Raw genomic sequence first — 23,766 nt, 5'->3', positions numbered from 1 at the left:
AGGAAGGAAAGAGAGAAGGAGAAAGAAAGAAAATTACAAGAATAGCATTCTCTTTTTAACATTGAATTTTCTGGCTTCCAACAAGAACACTTTCGTTACAAATGAATTAAACTTACTTACTAACTGTGCTCTAGATCCACCATAAAATAGGTAACAATCACGTTAACCTTCCTTCACATATCTTATTATTGTTCACAAAATATTTTCATCTTCTTTTGTCTTATGTTCACAGTAACCTTAAAGTAGGTAGAAATGTTTATCTTTGAACTATGCATGAATTTTTTTTGTTCCATTACACCCCACTGTCCTCTCCATTCCATTTTCTTCTTTGTTAAATGATTGGTGGGTAGAATTGTGCAAAACTATTAAAGAGAAATAGTAGTTTAATGTGGATCTGTTCCAAGTAAACCCATTCCAAAAGGGCCGTCAGAACTTAACCCAGAGAAATACTTACTGTGAGGGCCACCTGATAATACAATATTTTTATGTGGCAGATACACTGGGTTAGAGGACTTTTCTGCATTCTTCAAATGTGGTTGTGGATTGGTTCTATTTCCCTTGTGTGCAGAGCAGGACCAGGTCTAATGTGATTGGATGTTTTTCCTCTCTGTCTTTTCCAATGTATGTCATTGGTTTTCTTTATCAATGGCTGATTAGAGAATATAGGTAAGGAAATCATGTTCAAAAGTTTGATCCACTCATGAATATAAGAATGCTCCTAAATCTGCCAAATATCTTATGGGATTTGTAGTGCTGTCATATAGTGAAATAATGGAAGTATCTGCCAATTCTTTCCTTCTATCAGATAGATAGATAGATAGATAGATAGATAGATAGATAGGTAGATAGATAGATAGACAAACTTCTAAAATATGGCATAAACCTAGGAGGCTAGAAAGTGATCAAGAAAGGTCAGTCTGATCGACCTTCACTTGGGCCAATAATTCCATGTGGCCCAGTCTCCTCCTCCTCTTTTATCTGTAGAAGGTTTATAAACCCTATAGAGATAGGGACTTTGTCTTCTCCACCACTGTATACCCAGTGCCTAGAACAGACACATTCACCTAGTAGATTCTCCATAAATATTTATTTTGTTTTTAATCCCACAGATGGAAGATTAATGGTTTCATGTAGATTTGAAACAATATCACACTATGTTTACAAATCTGTTTAGAAGTATCTAAGCTAAGGTTAAGGGAAAGGAATGTTGCTGTGGAAAATGATTCCCCAGAATTGATGTTCAGCCAGAATGTAGCTCATATGTAGAAGTATGTCTGCACTGATCAATATACGGAAATGCATGCTACTTGGAAAATATCTGCCATCTCAGCCACCCTATCCTCAGTTATTCAGACCAACTCTGCCTGAGGAGCCACAGGTGGACACCTAGAGGGCGCTGACCTGGTACCCTCTAGCCTGCCAAGCCTACCAGCCAACCCATCTTGGCTCCTACACGCCAGTCCCCACCCCAGCCTTTTTCTCTGGTCAGAGCAGACCACAGCAGAATAGACAATGGCCCAACTGTGGCAATGGCACCCTGACAGCAAAATACCCAGTGCCCATCTGCACCCTTCGTCAACCAGGTTGTTGGCTCATACTGCCAAACATTCCCCAAAAGTCACATCACAGGGTGCTCATTGATATCTGAGCTTCCACAGTTCACTGAATTAATCCTTAAATATTTTGAACAGCACTCCTGAGTAAGACATCCATCTGTCAATGACAAAGACAAATAATAGAGAATTAGGACTGGAAGGGACCCAAGACACCATCTTATCTCAGCTATTAATATCTCAAATTAGGAAGCTCAAGTTCAGAGAATTTTAGTAATTTATTTAAATTTACATAGAAAGTTACAAAACGATAGTACTGAGGAATATATGTATGCATTTTAAAAATATTTTTATTTGAGTCTTAATTTTTTTTTTTTTTTTTTTTTTTGAGACAGAGTCTTGCTCTGTGGCCCAGGCTGGAGTGCAGTGGCACAATCTCGGCTCACTGCAAGCTCCGCCTCCCGGGTTCACGCCATTCTCCTACCTCAGCCTGTAGCTGGGACTACAGGCACCCGCCACCACACCCGGCTAATTTTTTGTATTTTTAGTAGAGACGGAGTTTCACCGTGTTAGCCAGGATAGTCTGTATCTCCTGACGTCGTGATCCGCCCGCCTCAGCCTCCCAAAGTTCTGGGATTACAGGTGTGAGCCACTGCGCCCGGCCGAGTTTTAATTTTTTTAAATATAATTACTAATGAGAAGAACTATGAATAAATGCAAAACAGAAACACAAATTTCAACAAACCACCAACAGCACCATGTCTTTTCAAATTCCCGTAACAAATTTTTAGATATGTAAAATTTATTACAAAACATGAGTGTTTTCTTAATATTATAACTTTTATTCTAAAAAGTTCAGGGCTATGTGTGCAGGTTTGTTATATAGGTAAACTTGTGACTCAGGGGTTCCGTGTACAGTCACCCAGGTACTGAACATAGTAGTCGATAGTTTTGGTTTGTTTTACTGTTTTTTTCCCTGAATCCCTTCCTCCTCCCAATCTCCTCCCTAAATGTCTCAGATTTATAATAAATCTGTATTTAATGGCATTCAAAATGAAGAAGTATGTGAAAATGTCTAGGGAAGTCCCTGACAGATAATAGATGTTCAAAAATGTTAAATGAATTGCTAAACAATTAATTTATTAATTAGGATAATTTCTTCTGAAGTTTTTGAGCTTTTATTTACTCATGATGAATAAGCTAAAAATTCTTATGTTAATTCTAACCAAAGGCTCATTCTTCCTGTGTACCTACCCCTGATTCTAGGGCAGGACACTGTCACCATCCAGGTATCCTCTATCTTAAGATGAATGAGGCAGGTGATAGATTCAATGTTACTCATCCCTAGAGAACCATGAGTTGGTTCCACTGCACCCCTGTCCAAGCTTGAGTTTAGAGAGAGGCTTAAGAGAGAGATGAGATTTCAGCTTCCATCCAAGAGGAAGGCCATGTGAACCAAAATGGACTTCATCTCCAGTGAGGTCATTCATCTCATCACAAGCAACATTTATCTCTTAAAGGCTTGCTTCCCCTTACATTCTATTGAAAGAAACAGAGGAGTAATTACATCTGTCTTAACAAACTTTATTTAATATTCCTAATTAAAATATGTGTGTGATAAAACAGTACAAAACTGTTATTAGTTTTTATTTTGAAACAATATATTTTAACTTAGAACATGTGAAATTTGTGAATCTAAACATTCAGTATGACTCATTTCTAGCAAGCTAATTTTCATAATATTCTTTAGGAGGTTCCCCTTTAATCTGTGCCTTGAACGTTTCCTCCTTATATTTCTTACCAATAAAAGAATTATGGAAATTATAATTTTAATAGAAAAGATTTACTTAATGGTTGAGCAGTTCTATGAACCAATAGGTTAGAGACTATTTATGTTTGGTAGCTTGGATATCAACCAACATTTTAATGCAGGATACTCAATTAAAAATATCAAACCTGCATTAAGGCTATCCTTAAACATACCTCAAATTAATTTCATCTCTTTGGGTCATCATGAACACAAAATTATTTTATCAAGTTCACTTGACAAAATGGACTGGATTCACTGTTTTCACTATGTAAAACCACTCATTAAATAAATATTTATTGGGCAACACTGCAGTTATAACAGTAAATTAGATAAATATCTTGTTTTACATGGAGTTCATATTATAGTGTGGGAGACAAGAACGTAAAAGTGAGCACAGAAATATACAATTAAAGATAATGGCAAAGGCATTAAAAACAACTATTCTGTTAGGATTAAAAGACAATGAGGCAACGGAAGTGTTTGGGAAAACCATCTCCAAAAAGGTGATATTTAGGCTGTGTTCAATTTGACTCTAAGATGCCCACTATGGGCAAGTCTTTGTGAAGAGAATGCCAAGCAAATGAAATAGCATATGCAAAGGCCTTAAGGAAGACACAATAGTTAAAAAAGCCATGAAGACTATGGTGTTAGAGTATAGTGACAAGGGAGCATGGAATGAAATAAATTATTCAGAAGACAGTAGACATGAGATCATCCGGAGAGCTGTGGCAGAGTCTGATTTTATGCTAAGTGCAATAGGAAGCCAGAGCTGAAGGTAGGGACCCCTTTCCTCAGCTACCATCTTTGTCCAATACTATAGTAACCCAGATTAAATTCTCATCAGCAATAAGCTCTTCCACACTGATCTTGTTATCTCTGCCTCATGGGGATTAATTACCATAGGACTTCCGTTGCTCTGTAGGAAAGGTAGAGAACTGTCCACAGTCTGTGTATGGAAACTATGTTTCAGGCAACATGGACAATAACCAGGCTGATTTTGGTACCCAGGCAATAGCTTCTCGGATTGTTTCAATTTACTTCTAGTTCCCCAATTATCTTTTTTCATTCAAATGAAATATTAAGTCTAATATGAGCTTCTCAATTTTAATCTAATTTCTTAACTCCATTATAATCTATTTATGTCATTCTGTATTATGAATTTCATGTTATATATTGCCAAATCTTGTTTTAAAATTAATCTTTAGAAATATCAACACAAAAAGGTTTCAGGCCGGGTGCGGTGGCTTACGCCTGTAATCCCAGCACTTCGGGAGGCCGAGGCGAGCGGATAACGAGGTCAGGAGATTGAGACCATCCTGGCTAACACAGTGAAACCCTGCCTCCACTAAAAATACAAAAAATTAGCCGGGCATGGTGGCGGGCACCTGTAGTCCCAGCTACTCGGAAGGCTGAGGCAGGAGAATGGCATGAACCCGGGAGGCGGAGCTTGCAGTGAGCTAAGATCGCGCCACTGCACTCCAGCCGGGGCGACAGAGCAAGACTCCATCTCAAAAAAAAAAAGAAAGAAAGAAAGAAAGAAAAGATTTCAATAATATCTTCTCCAAGAAAAGCATGAGTTGGCAAAATATTATTACAGAGGTTGAGCCAATGTGATGGCTCTTCCATTTCAGAAAGCCAAGGAATTATTCTTAAAGAGTAAAAAATGCAGGTAAGTATTTTTGTTGGGAAAAACAAGTCTCCTTTTGTGTTTTCTTACCATTGAGAACTCAATCACTAGAAAAGTTCCTCAGTATGAAATATTTTAGCCTTCTAATTGCTGAGGGGGAACATTTATTAAGGTGCTTTTCATTTCTGAAGGAATATTGCTTAACAGAGTTTCTACATGTTTTTCTATTACTAGTAATACAAAGGGGTCTTTCTTTCAGAAAGAGTTTCTGTAGTGGCAACATGCAAAGCATCTGTAGAGAGAAAAAGAAGAGCCAAGAAAAGGCAGTATTACCAAGATCCTCAGAGACTATTACTATATTATTGACAAAAAGTAAATTATACCTTGAAAATTCTAATCAGGTTCTCCAAAATGGAAACTTTTTTGTGCTTTCAGGACAGTGACATTTGGAACAATATATTCTTTTACATAATAGGATGACAAAAGCATGACTATCCACCTAAGAAATTATACTTCTCTGAATATGTGTTTTTTCCAAAATCTGTGTTTTATATTAAGAATGCTGTAAGATGAGGGTACTACCATCACTACAGACATAGCTATCACCTCAACTGCCTTCACAGGCAGTAGCCTCTAGAGATCTTTTGTATTTTTACCAGAAAACTCCAATGTGGGTAAAATACCACATATATATAATTTTGTTAAATTTAGGATAAGTTTGTCATATAGATATAAATACTTTTTAATCAACCAGTTTCTCAGCTAGAAAAAAGCCTTTTATTTCAAAGATGGGAAAACAAGAGATGCTCTACTCACTGCATGACCTACTGTAGCTGCTAGACTTTACTAACAGTGGAAATTCTTTCCTCTTCACTGTAATTTTTCTGTGATTTTGGGTAGCTTAGAAAGTTGTGGACCCAAAAACTGACTTATTGTATTACCTAAATAGAGAGAAAAGGAGGGAACAGCAGATGAGAAGGAAAGAATTCAAGTAGAAACTGCAGCTAATATATACCGATTTTTCAGCTAATAAAGAAAAATAAGGTAATTTGAAAATATCTGCTTGGCAAACCAGAGTCCTCTTTAGGCTATTGCTGACTATGAGCTGTTTTCCGCTCTCCCAAACACTGCCACAATAGCTAGCAAAAGTATGTAAGATCATGAATGAATCTATGCAACAATTTCTGACACAGAAATAGTCCAATATGGGGCCCTAGGATCTGGGTGAAGTTTCAGAATCTGATTCCTGTAACTTGCACTCATAGTTTGTTTCTAAAATCAATTACATGACCTTTGAGAATAAATATGTTTAATGATGATATTTTACTCTATTAAGCTAAAAACTTCTTTCAACATTTACAATTTCTAAAACTGGGCCACCATAACATACTTGGCATGCATCAAACCAAATGATGGGCGTGCATTAGCTTTCATAGATTATGTCAATTAAGCACCTGATTATAAAATTGGGATTGCCTGCTTTGGAGAGCTGAAATTCTGAGGACACGGTAGTTAACTTAAAGTAAAAAAAAAATCTATGGTCATAAGAAAAGACTTAAAAACCATGAAAATAATGTTTGTTCTGTGTGGACTATCCTGAGATATAAAAGATATTTTCCTTCTGTTTCAGAAAGATGCAAAATAAAGTCATGTGGCCAAGGAATGTAGGGTATAGACCTTATTAGTTTATAACACAGAAGGGATCCCTATGGCTTGGTGTTTTGTGCTTTTTTAAGCACCTGCCTTGAAATTTTTATCACATAATTATGTAAAACAAACTATAATGCTTTGTAATATTTGCACTGGTGACTGTAACATCTTGCAATTCTGTACAATATAAGAACATCCAGTCTGTATATTCAGATCGAAATCTAAGGCAGTAAAAGAAAAAACTCTCAAGTAGCATGTACTAAATTTTACATATGAGCCAAACTAAGATTTTAGAAGTGCCCTTGGACTTGAAAGTCTTATTTTCAGATTAACAAATTTGACATACATACATATGCATATACACACTTTATAAATCACGCAATTTGTAAAAATAACAACTGAAGATTCTTGAAAACTTCTAAGTTATGTGTTTCAGTAAGTTTTTATCTATACACATACGTGTACAGCATACATAAACTGTAACACACATTCACACATTCAAATTAGCTTTGTTTTTTGAGGGAAGGGTAAAATTAATCCAAATATCTAGATATTATTCAATTTATTGACTTAATTCGGTCAACTGTATATCAATTGCAGCCTCAGTAGACTTCAGATAGACTCAGTAGACTCTTAATGCTGTTGAATTTTGTTGGTTGCTCTTTTATTTTTATTTTTTAAATAACCATGCTCTCTAGTTATAAAAGTTATACTTACTAGATGCATAAAACTTAGAATATACAAAGACTCACCAAAAAATATTCAAAGCCCATAAGCCTACTACCCAGAAACCACTACTGTTAATATTTGATGAATTTTTGGTGTGGTGTCTTTTGGACTCTAATCTTACTACCCCAAGACCATCTCTATACAACATTTTGATGTACGTACTTCCACTCTTTTTTCTTAGTATCATTTAGCCTGTAGACAAGGTACAAAGCAAGCCATATCCCTCAGGAACCAAAGCTATTAAATGCCAACTGACAGTGAGTAGCCTGTTTGTCAACCAACCCTTTTGAAGGACTTGTGGTACTAGTGATGCTCAGAGGTAGAATCACCTTCCCTGCCAGCCCAGCACAACTAGAGAAGAAAGCCTGAGATGCTGCAACCTGTTCACCTGCCCATCCACCTGCAGAACTCACAGTGCTCAATTAATGTTGTATTTAAAAGGACAAAGCCAAGATCTACCACCAAACTCCTGTGGAACCTCAAGTTACTTCATGTCTCTGAGCCTCAGTCTGAGAAATGAGTCATTGCAGTTAAAATGATACAATGCATATAAATTCAGTACATGACAGAGTACTGTAAAAATCTAAGGGAAAAAAAAGAAAGTTGCTCCTAGGTGTGCTATTTCCCAAGACAACACATATCAGTAGTGAAAAAATAAATAAATCATTATTTTATACAGTAAAATAATCAAGTTTGAAAAGTGAGTATTTTTCACTTGGAAAGATAAAGCTACTTACTACTGAATTTATTAATGTTCCACTTAAAAACATTTTTAACTTTTTAAATTTTTCTAAGCTTGTCATCATGCAAAAAGTTGTTCACCATTATTGTTGACCATTAAATTATCCAATTGCATCTACTTTTCACTGATATGCATTGATTTATTAAAATAAACACAGCTGAGTTCGCAGTGTATATACTTTTAATGTGTAAAAGTTTGTAATCTTCCAAAGTAGAGTTTCTTCATGAGAAATAGCATTCTGATTTTATAATAAAATCCAATGTGACAATCAGACATCATATGTAGAAATTTTATTTTTGGCTTGAAAAAAGTGTATCTATTATATTTTTTAAATAAGCTTGAAAGCATGAGAAGCAAAGGGATATTTTCCTATTTTATTCAAATTATATGAAACCATACATATTTATAATTATGCAATGCAGGACTCATGGATACAAAGAATAATGCTAGTCCTACATCCCTTTGTAGAATTAAATGTCTAAATATTTTATGCTGTTCAATGTTCTACAGTACATGGGAAAAAAAAAATATCTTGCCATAGAATATAGAACTAACATTTCTAGGTTCTCAAATATAAAACTTTTTATATTCTCAAATATAAAAATTTGCTATATATTTAGAATAAATCAAAATTTATCAAATATAAGCACTTTCATCTCTGCCTATCCACTTGGATAATATTGAGAATTTTCTTTAAAAACCTACTATAATTGATTCTAATACATTCTATTAAACATTGATTCAATTATTTTTAAAAATCTTACACTTAAAAAGATAGCATAGCTATAGTTTCTTGTAAACCATCAAAAAATAGATAAGTTATGATTTATAAAAATTATTCCAAATTATTATTTTAATTGGAAATAACTCAATTAATTTTATGAGTTTAACATGACCTTGATACCTAATAGGTCAAGAATGCTATAAAAAGATAAATACTATAAAAAGATAAATACTATATAAAAACTATATTATTCATATAAATACTATATAAAGTATATAAATGCTATATAAAGTATATAGTATAAAAACTATATAATACTATATAATATAAAGTGTTAGATTTTGATATAATATAAAGTATTTGTTGATAAATATATAAGTATTTACATAAATACTTTACACGGTATTTATATAAATACCATTAAAAGGATAAATACCATAAAAAAGAAAGGTAATGAAAAATCTCACTGCAAAATATAGGTACGATAGAGGGCAGAGCAAGATGGCAGAATACAAAGCTCCACTGATTGTCTCCCTCACAAGGACACCAAGTTAACAAGGACATCAAGTTAACAATCGACACAGAAATAAAAGACCTTCATAAGAGGTAAAAATTAAGTGAGCACTCGTACTATCTGGTTTTAACTTCACATTGCTCAAAGAGGCACTGAAGAGATATAAAGAAGAGTCTGGAATCGCCGATGCCACTCCTCCCTACTGCAGACAGCTGCTCTGTGGTATGGAGAGCACCTCTGGGCACCAGGATAGGAAGAGCACAGCAATTGTTAGGCATTGAACTCAGTGCCGGCTTGTTAGAGCAGAAAGAAAAACGGGACCAAACTCAGTTGATGTCTGTACACAGGGAGGATTTAAACCAGCCCTAGTGAGAAGGGAACTGCTATTCCCTGTGCTCCAAACTTGACTGCCCACAAACCTTGCCACAGCAAGCTACAGCACTCTGTGTCTCCAAGTAAACTTGAAAGGCAGTCTAAGCCATAAAAATAGCAACTCATAGGCAAGTTCTAGTGCTGAATTAGGCCCAGACACAGTCAACTGATGCGGGGTGGGGTGACAAGACATACTGAAACATCAGCTGGGCAGTTAAGGAAGTGTTGGCCTCACTCCTCCCCTAACCTCAGGCTGCACAGCTTGCTACTCCAAGAGACCCCTTCCTTCGCTTGAGGAAAGGAGAGAGAAGAATGGGCAGGACTTTGTCTTGCTTTAGGATATCATCCCAACTATAGCATGATACGGCACCAGTCGGAGTCATGAGGCCACCGTTCCAGGTCCTACCTCCCAAATAACTTTCTTAGACAAACCCTGGGCCAGAAGGAAACTCACTGCCTTGAAGGAAAGGATCCAATCCTGGCAGCATTCATCACCTGCTAACTGAAGAGTCCTTGGGCCCTGAATAATCAGCAGCAACACCCAGGTACTACATCAAGGGTCTTGGATGAACCTCTGAGACTTGCTGGCTTTAGGTGAGACTCGGCACATAACCAGTTGTGGTGGCTACAGGGCAAAACTCTTTCTGCTTGAGAAAAACAGAAGGAAAAATAAAGGGGACTTTGTCTTACACCTTAGGTACCAGCATGACAACAGCAAAGTAGAGTACCAGGCAAGCTTCTGGGGGTTCCCAATTATATGACTTGACCCTTGGATGGCATTTCTAGACTTGCCTTAGGCCAGAGGGGAGCCAACGTCCCTGGAGGGTGAGTCCTAGGTCAGGCAGCATTCATTTAAAACAAATTTAAGAGACCCTGTACCTTAAGAGAATACTGGCCGTAGTGCGGCAGTAGTCCTCTTGACCTGGGGTGGCAGTGACCATGGGGTGAGGCTCCTCTCCCTTTGGAAAGGGGAAGGAAGAGTGGGAAAGACTGTATAATGTCATTTGAGTGCCAGCTCAGCCCCAATACAATAGAACGTCAGGTTGACTTCTAAAGTTTTTGACTCTAATCCCTGATTCCTGGACAGCACTCCTGGAACCATCCAAGGGAAGGACACAGGTCTGGCTGGCTTTGCCACCTGTTGATTGGAGAGCTCCAGGGCCTTGAGCAAAGATAGGCAGTGACCAGGGATTTGTTACAGCAGACCCTGGGCAAGACCCAGTGCTGTGCTGGCTTTAGGTCTGACCCAGTGGACAGTGGTGATGGCCAGAGGTGTACTTGGGTCACTCCACCCCCAGCTTTAGGTGTCTCAGAACAAAGAAAGAGACTATGTATGTTTGGGAGAATGTAAGGGAAAGGACCAAGACAGTACTTCTACAAGCTTGCAAGAACCACAGCATTATTGGGCTGGGGGTGCCCCATAAAGCAGATACAACTTAGATCAGAATGCCTAAGTCTTTCTGAAAAAGCCTTGCCAAGAAGAACATCTACAAATAAGCCCAGAGAGTGAAGACTATAATAAATATGTAACCCTTCAATGTTCTGACACTAAAGAATATCTACCAGCATCAGCACCATCCAGGAAAACATGACCTCACCAAATAAACTAAATAAGGCACTAGGGACCAATCCAAAGAAACCGATATATGTGACCTTTCAGAGAATTCAAAACAGCTCTGTTGAAGAAACTCAATGAAACTCAAAACAACACGGGTAGGGAATTCAGAATTCTATCAGATAAATTTAACAAAGATATTGAAATTATTTTAAAAACTCAAGAAGATATTCTGGAGCTTAAAACTGAAGTTGGCATAGTAAAGAATGCATCAGAGTCCTTTAATAGCATAATGGATCAAGCAGAAGAATTAGTGAGCTTGGAGACAGGCTAATGGAAAATACACAGTCAGAGGAGACAATGAAGCATGCTTGCATGATGTAGAAAATAGCCTCAACAAGGGCAACTCTAAGAGTTATTGGCCTTGAAAAGGAGATAAAGAAAGAGATAGAGGTAGAAAGTTTATTCAAAGGGATAACGACAGAGAATGTCCCAAAACCGGAGAAAGATATCAATATTCAACTATGAGAAGGTTATAGAACACCAAGCAGATATAACTCAAAGAAGACTACCTCAAGGAACTTAATAATCAAATTCCCAAAGTTTGAGGATAAAGAAAAGATTCTAAAAGCGGGAAAAGAAAAGAAACAAATAACATACAATGGAGCTCTTATATATCTGGCAGCAGACTTTTCAGTAAAAATCTTACAGGCCAGGAGAGAATTGTATGAAAAATTTAAAGTGCTGAAAGAAAAAAACTTAAGCTTAGTGTATCTGGTGAAAGTATTCTTCAAACATGAAGAAGAAGAAATAAAGACTTTCCCAGACAAACAAAAGCTTATATGAGCTATTATGAGCAATATACTTATATTATACTTATATTACATGCCAATAAATTGGAAAATCTGGAAGAAATTGACAAATTCCTGGATAAATACAACCTACCAAAGTTAAATCAGGAAGAAGTCCAAAATGTGAGCAGGCTAATAACAAGTAACAAGATTGAAGCTGTAATAAAATTTTTCCAGTAAAGAAAAGCCTGGGACCCAATGATTTCATTGCCAAATTCTATCAAACATTTAAGGAACTAATACCAATCCTACTCAAACTGTTTCAATAAATAAAGGAGGAGGAAGTACTTACAAACTCATTCTACAAGGCCAGTATTACCCTGATACTAAAGCCAGACAAAGCCACATCAAAATCAGAAAACTGCAGACCACTATATCTGATGAATATTGATGCAAACATTCTGAACAAAATACTAGCAAACCAAATTCAACAATACATTAGAAAGATCATTCATCATAACCAAGTGGGATTTATTCCTGGGATGCAAGGATGGTTCAACATACACAAATTAATCAATGTGATACATCATATCAATATAATGAAGTATAAAAACCTTATGTTCATTTCAATTAATGCTGAAAAAACATTTGATGAAACACAACATCCCTTCATTATAAAACCCCTCAAAAAACTGGGTATAGAAAAGACACATCTCAACATAATAAAAGTCACATACAACAGACCCACAACTAGTATCATACTAAATGGGGAAAACCTGAAAGCCTTTCCTCTAAAATCAGGAATGTGACATGGATGTCCACTTTCACCACTGTTATTCAGCATAGCACTGGAAGTCCTGGCTAGAGAAATCAGAAGAGAAAGATATGAAGGGCATCCAATTTGGAAAGAAGGAAGTCGAATTATCATTGTTTGCAGATAATATGATCCTAAACTTGAGAAAACCTAAAGTTTCACAAGAAAACTATTAGAACCACTATAAAAATTCAGTAAAGTTTCAGGATACAACATCAACATACAAAAATCAGTAGCATTTCAACAGTGAACAATATGAAAAAGAAATCAAAAAATTAACTCATTTGCAATATATGTACTACCACACATAAAATTAATTACCTGGGAATTTACTTAGCCAAAGTGAAATATCTCTATAATAAAAACTAAAAAAAACACTGATTAAGGAAATTGAAAGGAACACAAAAAATGGAAAAATACTCCACATTTATAGATTGGAAGAATCAATATTGTTAAAATGCTTATACTTATTGAGGACCGCAGTGGTGGTGGTGGAGAATGAACAGACACAAGAGACAAAGACAAACAGAGAACATGGCGGCCGCGCCTAGAGCCTCCACCTCACTTTATTTATACTCCATAAATCCCATGTCAGCAAAAATAACACAATGCAAAACAAATTTTGTGCACCCAGATGTAACCTTCTGCTTAGTTCCTTGTCTCTAAGCTCTTTCTTATTTGTCTGCCTTCTTGGCGCCTACTAGAGTTCATTAAAAGTTCAACTAGAGATACTGTCCTTGACTACTGGAGTTCATTAAAAGTGCAACTAGCTAGAGATACTGTCCTTGAGCCTTATCTATTCTTAGCATATTGTTTTCAATGGCCCCTGCATTTCCCCCTTTTTGTTTTGCCTCAATCCTAGAAAGGTAGCCCATACTTGTTTTTGTGTTTTCCTTTGTTTTTGGATGCAATGGAGGGAGCATCGGATTACCATGAGAAGTAGACCCAACCCGAGCGCCCAAAGCAGTATACTTCCAGAGATGGTAGAAATCCATGTTTTCATCTGGGTCCATGGGTCAAGGGCAGCAAAGCATTGACCCAGCTCTTGCAGGGTAGCTGCTCCAGACAATACATGTAGTTGTTGTCGAAATGCTTCGGAAATGTTTTGAGTGAGTTCTTGGATGTCCAAACTAATATTTTTATGGCCTATTAATAATCTTCGGATTTTGGTCCAATTCTGAGAAACATTAAAAGTCACAAGTGTTACGCAAAATTGAGTGGAGTTCCAATCACATTGTAATGTTATCTGCATACTGAGGACAGTGAGCTGATCTCCAAGCCACGTTAAGGCTTGCTCCACATTGTCCAATCTTTTAGCAAGTTGAGAGTCAATGTTCTGTTGTTGAAGCCACAACCGGTGAGATTGCTCATGCCGTTGCTGTACAAATTCAGCATTTTGTATGCTTTGATGTAGCGCGAGCCCTGCCACAGCCGCAGTGGAGGCAATGGCAACAAGGCTCATCACCAAGGCAATTATAAGTCCAAGGGCACGACGGGTCCACTGAAGGGAAGTCCAAATATAAGTCTCAAGAGGTGATGTCCCCCACGGTCGCATAAGGTTAACAGGTAGCCAAATTTCCTTACGAGCCCTGAGGATATAAATATCCCCCGTAAAAATGTGCCACCAGGAATGATTGAGGCAAGACAAAAATGTACATGTATCTTTACAATTAACAATCCCCGTATCATTATCCCACATTAAGTTCCCCACTAATAATAGGTAAGGCTTTCGGACACAAGCAATAACATATCGGGAGGTATTCTGATGTAAGTGAATATGAAAGGAGCTCTTCGGGTTAGAAAGATGAAGGGACATATTTCCCACAAAAGTACTAATAGCATCACCTACAGCTAATAACTTCCAAAGATGACTCTGTACTTGTAAAGAGTGTTTAAGATGAGGCATAGGTGGCGACAAGCCTCCTTCATGCCATACCAAGGTCTCATTACCATCAGCGGCAATATTTTTATTTACCCGGTGCCATTTCAAAGGTATGTGACTAAATTTTGTTTGAAAATCACCGTGCACACTCCAATCAGTTACTTGAAGCCCATTGTACTCTATTAAAATCCGGGGCTTAGTTCCCTGACAGTGCTGCCACTCCAGCACCTCAATATTAGGGGAAACCTCTGGGATAGGACAAAAAGGTAAGGAACTAGGAATAGTGTCATTACTATATAAGTATGGTTATACTGAAAGCTTCTAGTTACAATAATAACAGTGTTAGCAGCCACATGGCTATGATTATAGCGAACAGCCCAAGCTTCATGTGATTTCCGGAGACAATGAGGACTAATTCCCATGCAAATCGGAAGTCCTTCCACTCCAAATTGGTATGTGCTGATTATTATTCCCACTTCCCGTTCTATGTTGTCATTATCCATATAGGGGGACGGCATCCAAGTAGTGTCATTGGTGAAAACCTTAATTTCCGCCTCCCCCCAGGCGACTCCCTGATACAAGGGTGGAAAGGGAATATAAGTCTAATATTCATACAAAGCCTCACTAAGGGAAATAAGTCCCCCACCGAGGCACATCTAACAAAAGAAGAGGTGCATGCTGAGTCCAGTTTTCTTTTCAACAGGGTTTCAATCGCCTTGTAGGAAACCACTCAGGTCTGCTGTCTGTAAGGACAAGAGCATAGCCCCGTCCCTGTTTTAGAACTTGCCCTGGAGCATACTTACCTTCTTCATTAGGATACCAAACCCTTAAATTGTCGGTGGGGACTATCACCGAGGAAGGTGAGGAAAGATGAGTTACGGCAGCAGAGTCCTGCAATTGTCTCCATTGATTCAAAAAATTTAAGGTAAAAAGAACCTTCAGTATCTGGTTTCTGGGGGACTCATTTTCCCCTTTTTGTTTTGGCAGCTGCGTTTTTAAGGTTAAATTTGCGTGCTCAATAATGGCTTGACCTTGACTGTTGCCCGGGATATCGGTGAGATGTCGAATATTGTATTGCTGTAAGAAAATTTGTAATTTATGAGAGACATAGGCAGGGGCATTCTCAGTTTTAAGTATAAGAGGAATGCCCATGATGGCAAAACAAGTTAAGAGATGAGTAATAACAGAATCAGCTTTTTCAGATGGCAACGGAGTTGCCCATTGAAAATGAGAGAAAGTATTAATGGTATGATGAACATATTTTAATCGTCCGAAAGAAGGGACATATGTGACATCCATTTGCCAAATCCGATTAACTTGAGTATCTCGTGGATTAACCCCAGGATGGAAAGATGGAATGCTTAAAGGAGCACAAGAAGGACAAGCTTGACTAAGAGAACGAGCTTGTTTACGAGTTAAATGAAACCGTCGTTAAAGGCCAGAACTATTAGTGTGATGTAGAGTATGCTCTTGTTCTGTAGCCTGTAAGTGGCCAATTAAAAGTGAAACAATTTGAGTATTATCATGAACTAATGTTCCAGGAAGTCAAGAATGAGAACGAAGATGAGTGATGAATAAAGGAGTTTTTGAAGAGAAGAAGTAGCACAAAGAGGTAGAGTGGCCTGAGAAATATAAGAAGTAACATAAACGGCGTATTGAGAATCACTAACAATGTTACAACTGGTGGTAGGGAAATCAAGTAAAACCATGAGAATAGCAAACAATTCTCCCTGTTGCATTGAGGGGTAAGAATAAACTGTAACTAGAGATTGATGAACACGCCAATATCCAGCTTTACTATTACTACTAGCATCAGTGAAAAAAGTAGGACCTTGAACAGGAAATATAGATGTTGGTGAGAAGGGCAATACAGAATGCTGCCTGAAACATGAAAAGATCGGAGATTTAGGATATTGGGTAGAAAATTGTCCGACAAATGAGGCGCAAGCAACTTGCCAAGAATCAGAAGTGGCAAGAAGATAGGTAATCTGACTATGAGTGAATTGAGAGATAATGAAGGAAGGATTTCCTCCCCAGAGTTGTCGACAGCGATGCCGTCCTTTGATGATCAATTCAGCTAAACGGTCGATGTAAGTAGTCAAGTGTTTAGAAGTTTTGTTGGATAAAAAAATCCATTTTAACGGCCGATTTGTTTGATGAATCATTCCTGTGGGAGAATGTAAAGTGTGAAATAAACACAAGGAAAGGGGAACGTCGGGAAGGATATAATGTAAATGGGCTTTTTGAAGCTGCTCTTCTACCAGCTGGAGTTCCTGTAAAGCCAAAGGAGTTAAATGACGTGGGCTGTCCAAGTAACTGTCTTTTTCTAGAATAGAAAAAAGATGTTGTAATTGATACGTTGGTATTCCTAAAACAGGACGCATCCAATTAATGTCTCCTAAAAGCTTTTGAAAGTCATTTAATGTTTTTAAATGATCACATCGAATTTGAATCTTTTGGGGTCGAATATTTTGTGCTCCCAAGGTATAACCTAAATATTGAATAGGAAAATCCACTTGAATTTTTTCTGGGGCTATATTAAGTTAGTATAAAGAAAGCTGAGTTTGTAATGATGCGAAAACTTCTTGCTGTTTTTTATTTTAGTAGGTGCAGCAAGAAGAATGTCATCCATATAATGATATAAAAGAACAGAAGGATGACGCTTTCGAACAGGATCCAGGGCCCGATGGACAAATTCTTGACACAAGGTAGGGCTGTTTAACACACCTTGAGGTAAAACCTTCCACTGATATCGAGAAAGTGGCTGAGAATTGTTAAAAACAGGGACAGAGAAGGCAAAACGCTCACAATCCTTTTGATCCAAAGGAATACAGAAAAAACAATCCTTTAAATCAATAACCATGAGCAACCAATCTTGAGGAATCATAGAAGGGTTAGGAAGGCCCAGTTGTAAGGATCTCATGGGTTGAATACATGCATTAATAGCACGAAGATCTGTTAATAGTCTCCATTTATCTTTTTTTTTTTTTTTTATCACAAAGACAGGGGAATTCCATGGAGAAGTATTAGGCTCTATATGACCTAAGGATAATTGTTCCTGAACTAAGTTTTCCAAGGCCTCAAGCTTTTCACGTGTTAAAGGCCACTGTTCAATCCATATAGGAACATTAGTTTTCCACGTCAAAGGAAGGGCTTGAGGCTGCTGAACAGTGGCTATATGTTTAAAGATTTTTCAAGGGGATTGTAGCCCATGTGGAACATCATATTCTTGGCAGAATTAGAGACATGAGGAATAGAAACAAAAGCTCCAAATTGTTGCAATAAATCTTGCCTCCATAAGTTTAGGGCAATAGGAATAATATAAAACTGGACTTGGGCCGTTTGACCATCTGGCCCTTGACAACTCAAGGATTGAGAACTTTGATACACCTCAGAGGTGGAACCTAATTTGGTAAAGAAACAGCAACAGGCTGTTTAGGCCACTGTAAAGGCCATTGGTCGGAGGCAATAATGGAAACATCAGCTCCAGTGTCGATCAAGCCCTGAAAAATTTTTTCCTCTACTTCGAGGGGAAATAAGGGTTTTTGTTGAGTTACTAAGGTTTCCCAAAAAATATGTTTACTCATGCTTCCAAAACCTCCGGTTCTTTCTTGCCTCCATGAAGGAAACTGAAAATGGGGTAGTAAAAGGAATTGTGCAATTCGTTGCCCCTCTTTTAAGGATATGGGCTTATGAGCCTGTGCCATAATTTGAATTTTCCCTTTATAATCAGAATCTATAACACCCAAATGAACTTGTAAACCCTGTAGAATGCTACTGCTGCATCCTATAAGCAGTCCAACAGTATGTGACGGTAATGGCCCAAAAACACCTGTAGGCAATTTAACAATCCCCATTTCTGGGGTGAGTTCGATGGCCTGCAAAATGGCAACATCAGCAGCAGCCCTACCAGAAGTAGCAGAGAAAAGCTGAGCTACTGAAAATTGGGAGTTAACATTGATTGACTGGCTTGCTGATGCTGGACCCCCGAACTGACTGGAAATTGCAAATGAAGAGGGCTTGTATTGTTGTTGGGGCCCCAAGCTGAAGGGCCCCTTTGCAAGTTTCCCGATCCAGAGGTTAAAAGATTACCATCTTTGTCCACCTTAGAGTGACATTCATTAGTCCAGTGTCGCCCTTTGCCGCAACGACCACAGGGCTCAGTGGGAAGCTTTTTAGATCCTACTCTTGAGGAGTCGCTTTTATTAGATAGTTTACGGCACTCCTTTTTAAAATGACCGGTCTTTCCACATTGAAAACAAACTCCCTTTTTCCCCATGAGTGCCTTAGATAAAGCTCCAGCAAACAATTGAGCGTTGTAGGCATCCCCTCCCACTCCTGCACAGGCTCTAATAAAATCTTCTATTTGTAAGTTTCCAGCAGCCTTTAGAGGACGCAACAACCTCTGACATTCCTGATTAGCATTCTCAAAAGCTAGTGTGGTTACCAGGATTTTGCCTGCAGCCCCATTACCCACAGTCTTTATTACAGCATCTTGGAGCCGAGCAACAAAATCAGGATAAGGTTCATTGGCACCCTGCAAAACCTTAACAATAGACAAGGCAGTTTTCCCCGATGGTTTTACTTTACACCAAGCCTTTAAAAACAGTCCTTTAACTTGTGATAATGCCACGTCATCGAGTCCAGATTGAGCCGCTACAGTAGCAAACTGACCAGTACCTGTTAATTGCTCCTCTGTTGGCCCTGGAGGATTTCTAGCGGCATTACGGCGAGCCTGTTCTTTGGCATCTTTCAGCCACCAACTGCATAGCTGAAGCCACTGAGAGCGGTCCAAAACAGCCTTCCCCAAAGTCTCCCAATCAAGAGGCAAAAACAAATTCTCAGAAGAGAAAGAATCTAAAAGCCCCATGACAAAAGGAGATTGAGGACCATAATTAGCAACAGCTGCTTTCATTTCTTTAAGGAATTTAAATTGAAGGACATTATACTGCACATTCACACCTCCTTAAGGATATTGAGCATCAGGGCCAAAAGGTTGCTTAATAATGGGGAACAATTGTAGAGGATCCTCATCTTGAAAATCCAATACCTCAATTACAGCTTTAGCAGTAGAAGTGGGGACAGCAAAAACCGTGCCTGAACGAGGCAGCATTTCCACCAGTGGTGGCGGTGGGGGAAAACTGTCCTCCTCCTCCACCTTGGGTGCCGATGGGGGTGGATGGACCACAGGACAAGTAAAAACAGGAGTGGGTGGAGGAGAAGGCTGAGGGGGAGATAACTGTAATTGTAAAATTTGTTGTAACAATTGAACAACCAGCTGAAGCTCCTTTTGAATTTCTGATTCTTTTTCATGAGACACATTACCACACAAAGGACCTTCTCCTCTAGTTACAGGATTATCTAAAGGAGGGGAAATGGCTATCGGAGACTTCAAAGACTCCTCATCCCCACCTTCCCCTTTTTCAGAGTCTGACTCTAAGAGCTCCAAAGCTTAGGTAATAGAAGCACAAAGGGCCTATAAAGGTGCCGACATTACATCACCGCACTGGTGTGCTTGATGAAAGGTCTTAACAACCTGTTGCCACTCTCGTTTATTTAATTGTACTTCAGTTTGATATTGAAACCAAGAGCAATGTTTTTCCACATGAGCAAACAATTTCGACAAAGTTCTCTCTTTTGCATCAACCCCAATCGAAAGTAAAAGCCCTTGTAATAATCTTAAATATTCTGAGGCCAAGGAACTGGAATTCCCCATAATGAAAGCTTAAGAAGGTTCCCCTTAACAATCCCCGGGTTTTAGCCGCTCCTAGGGGGTTCCCCTTCTTGTTCCCCACTACTCACCCATGCGGACCCTGCTCGCTGCGTCACTTATTGAGGACCGCGGTGGTGGTGATGGAGAATGAACAGACGCAAGAGACAAAGACAAACAGAGAACATGGCGGCCGTGCCTAGAGCCTCCACCTCACTTTATTTATACTCCATAAATCCCATGTCAGCAAAAATAACACAATGCAAAACAAACTTTGTGCACCCAGATGTAACCTTCTGCTTAGTTCCTTGTCTCTAAGCTCTTTCTTATTTGTCTGCCTTCTTGGCACCTACTAGAGTTCATTAAAAGTTCAACTAGAGATACTGTCCTTGACTACTGGAGTTCATTAAAAGTGCAACTAGCTAGAGATACTGTCCTTGAGCCTTATCTATTCTTAGCATATTGTTTTCAATGGCCCCTGCATATACTACCTTAAGCAATTCAATGCAATCCCTATCAAAATACCAATGACATTCTTCACAGAAATAGATAAACAATCCTAAACTGTATATGAAAGCACAAAAAACCCAGAATAGCCAAATCTATCCTAAGCAAAAAGAACAAAACTGACAGAATCACAGCATCTGACTTTATATTATACTACAGAGCTATAATAATCAAAACAGTATGGTACTGGCATAAAAACAGATACAGAGACCAGTGGAACAAAATTGAGAATGCAGAAACAAATCGTCTGCACAGCAAAGGCTGCAATCAACAAAGTGAAGAAACAACACACAGAACAAGAGAAAATATTTGCAAACTACTACTCTGACAAGAGATTAATAACCAGAATATATAAGAAGCTCAAATAACTATACAGGAAAAAAAAAAAAAAACTAATAATCTAATCAAAAAATAGGCAAAAGACTGGAATAGACATTTCTCAAAAGAAGACACAAATGGCAAACAGGCATATGAAAAGAAGCTCAACATCACTAATTATCAAAGACATGCAAATCACTGCAATGAGATATTACCTCATCCCAGTTAAAATGGCTTATATCCAAAAGACAGCCAATAACAAATGCTGGCAAGAATGTGGAGAAAAGGAAACTCTTGTGCACTGCTGGTGGGAATGTAAATTGGTAGAGTCTGTATGGACAACAGTTTGGAACATTCTCAAAAAACTGAAAATCGAGCTATCATATGATCCAGTAATCCCACAGCTGAATATATACCCAAAAGAAAGGAAATTAGTATAACTGAGAAAAATCTTCACTCCTTTATTAGTTTCAGCACTGTTTGCAACAGCTAAGATTTGGAAGCAACCTAAGTGTCCATCAACAGATGAATGAATATAGAAAATGTTACATGTGCACAATACTATTTAGCCTTAAAAAAAAATGAGATATGGTCATTTGCAGCAACATGTATGAAACTCGAGATCATTATATTAAGACAAATAAGCCAAGCACCAAAAGACAAACATCACATACTCTCACTTATTTGTGGGATCTAAAAATCAAATCAATTAAACTCATGGACATAGCAGAAGGATGGTTACCAGAGGATGGGAAGCATAGTGGGAGAGATTTGTGGGGAGGCGAGGATGGTTAATGGGTACAAGAAATAAAAAGAATGAATATGAATTACTATTTAATAGCACAATAGAGTGACTAAAGTCAATTAATAACTTAATTGTATATTTTAAATAACTTAAAGAATATAATTGGATTATTTGTAACTCAAGGAATAAACAATTGAGGGGATAGATATCCCATTCTCCATGATATGCTTATTTCACATTGCATGCCTGTATCAAAACATTCCATGTACCCCGTAAAAATATACATCTATTATATCCCTATAAAAATAAAATAAGTAAAAATTTTAAAAATAGATACAAATTGTCTAAATTATTAGTAAATAAAAATTATGATTATGAAGTAATATTTATACTGGGAAAGCAAGACAATTCTGTATCAGAAAAGCTATTAATACAATATAGCACATTGCCAAATTTAAATTCTATAATCACCTCTATAGAAATATAACAAAAATAAGTAAAATTTAACAGCATGATATTTAACCTATTGCTGCATCATTAACAAAAATGTCACGGTAAATACAATAATGCTAAATATTTAGAAGCATTGTCATTAAATTAAGGTAAAGTCAAGGATTCCCTCTATGACCCCTTCTGTTTTACAATATATTATACATCTTAGCCAAAGCAAGAAGAAAAGAAAAGGAAATAAAATATAAGAATAAGGGAGTGTATAAAAATTTATTTATAGATGATATTATTGTCTACCTAGATAATCCAGGAGAATCTACAAGTGGGAATGGGCTTTTAAAATACAGGAATAAATAACATTGCTGAATAATATTGTGCCTATATACCAGTACTAACCAATCAATATTGTGCCTATATACCAGTACTAACCAATTATAGTATGTAATAGATAAAAGATACTATTTATAATATCAGTACAAACTCTAAGGTAACAAAAAAATAAATCTAACAAAATTATATAAAACTTTCAAGGAAAGAATTGCAATATAATGCAAAAAAAGTAAACAAATAAATGAAGAGAAGTACTGTGTTCATACATGGAAGATTTACCATTCTAAGTCTTACTTTTCATTCTCCCTCAAATGAAACTTTAGTGTAATTTAAATCAAAACAGCAACAAGAAACATGATGAGCTTATCTAAAGTTTAGGTGATAACAGCAAAATGTTAGGAATATAGTAAGATGATTTTGAAACAGAACGAAATTTGAGAAATTTCTCAACCATATATCAAGAATTTTACCAAGTGATAAGAAGACAGGGTGATAGGGGCACACATATAGAAAAATTGACCAATAGTGTAAGATAAAGTGCTTACAAACAGACCTATTCATATATCAATAATCACTTCATATGTGACAATTATAATTTGCCAATATCTATAAAAATCAATGATATATATAATTATGAACATATCCAACCAAACTAAGTTTCACAAATGAAGGAGAAATAAAGTCCTTTACAGACAAGCAAATGCTGAGGGATTTTGTCACCACTAAGCCTGCCTTACAAGAGTCCCTGAAGGTAGCACTAAATATGGAAAGGAAAAACCAGTACCAGCCACTGCAAAAACACACCAAAATATAAAGACCAATGACACTATGAAGAAACTGTATCAACTAATGTGCAAAATAACCAGCTAGCATCATGATGACGGGATAAAATTCACACACAACAATATTAACCTTAAATGTAAATGGGCTAAATGCCCAATTA

The sequence above is a fragment of the Trachypithecus francoisi genome, unplaced genomic scaffold (assembly GCF_009764315.1).
Source record: "Trachypithecus francoisi isolate TF-2019V2 unplaced genomic scaffold, Tfra_2.0 Lachesis_group0, whole genome shotgun sequence".
In the NCBI taxonomy this organism is placed as follows: domain Eukaryota; kingdom Metazoa; phylum Chordata; class Mammalia; order Primates; family Cercopithecidae; genus Trachypithecus; species Trachypithecus francoisi.
Note: the sequence above shows the minus strand (reverse complement) of the source record.